Here is a 1,403-nt window from a genome sequence, read left to right on the forward strand (position 1 = left end):
AAACATTGAATCAACGTTGAACGCTGACATTGAAACAACATTGAATCAATGTCAGCCAGAAACATTGAATCAACGTTGAACGCTGACATTGAAACATCGAAAGTGGTCGGTGACTTGTATGTTGAATCAGCGTTAAGGTTTCAACCATTACTGACATTATATCAATGTTGATTCAACCATCATCTGTATGTCAACTTACATGCCTATTTGTGTTGATATTACATTGAATCAGTTAGGAATCAATGTTGATTCAACCATTATCTGAATGTGGATCTGCATGCAGATATATGTTGATTCTACATTGAATAGGTTAGGAATCAACTTTGATTCAACCATCATCTGAATGTGGATCTACATGCAGATTTGTGTTGATTTTATATTGAATGAAAGGTAAGGATTTATGTACCTTTTTAGGTCTGATAGGTCTTCCTCCTAACATGCCACTAAAAGTTTCTTCACTGGTGTTAAACACACTATATTATTGGCAGATGATGTGTAAACTGTGTACAAAAGGTTAAAAATGACAACATGGGTTTGATTTAACATTTTATTTAAGAAAAGAGGGACAGATCTTTAAACATATTTGACTCCTTTTTGACTGTCAAAACAACAGTCTGTTGTCCATAGAAGAACAAAGTCCATGAGGTTAAGCTTTGTACTGTATGAATTAGGGAAACAGTACAAGTTGTGGTAACCCCAGTTTGACTCTGGTTGGCATCACTTTGATTCCTTGTGATGTCTTCCTCTCGTTCTGGCGCGTAATGAAGCCACTTCTTGACAGTTTTGCTGCAGTCCTCAAGAGTCAGCTTTTGGTCAAACTGCAGAGCAACGGCTAAAAAACACAAAAATAAAAGTGAGGAAGGTGCCAGTTAGAAAGATGATAAACATTTGAAAAGTTCTGAAAGACATTGAAAGATTAAAAGTGTACTGGTTACAGGTCTGAGAACAAATACAAACCATGTAGTTCCCAATGTACACTCACTGTTAAATTAATATTTATCTTAATCTTTACGTATACAACTACATTTACCCATCAAGCTGCAGTATAGTGTAGGATTCATGATATTGATATTAAATCAATATTTTAAAAAAAGGGTTGTTTATCAGAAAACGTAACGATAAAACTCAGGGAGGATCAGGGTAGATTTAACACACCAGAGACAAATAAATAGAACAAAAGGTGATTTATACTGTAGTTGGAAAAATTATCTATAATTTATACAGAATAAAGTTCCATCAAATAGCTGGTTCAATCTTCCATCAACTACAAATATTTCCAAATAAGTTGATTAAATTCCTTAAAAAGTGTCTATATGCTGATAAAAATCCCACACAAGTAACAACAGTCCAGTTCAATTTAACCAGGTACTAATCCAAGAATCAACAGACTAAATCAGTCATTA

The 1,403-nt window shown here is 34.0% G+C and overlaps 1 long non-coding RNA gene across 2 annotated transcripts in view; it reads right to left on the bottom strand.

Moving 5' to 3' along the window:
* Positions 1-533: 533 nt before the first annotated feature.
* Positions 534-1,403, bottom strand: part of LOC107834214 (uncharacterized) — a 12,294-nt gene continuing 11,424 nt past the window's right edge. For both annotated transcript variants that reach the window (XR_001659998.1, XR_001659999.1), the window contains exon 2: positions 534-832. This is a non-coding gene — a long non-coding RNA (uncharacterized LOC107834214). The remainder of the gene's footprint in view (positions 833-1,403) is intronic.

Source organism: Poecilia formosa, unplaced genomic scaffold, assembly GCF_000485575.1.
Source record: "Poecilia formosa unplaced genomic scaffold, Poecilia_formosa-5.1.2 Scaffold552, whole genome shotgun sequence".
NCBI classification, from domain to species: domain Eukaryota; kingdom Metazoa; phylum Chordata; class Actinopteri; order Cyprinodontiformes; family Poeciliidae; genus Poecilia; species Poecilia formosa.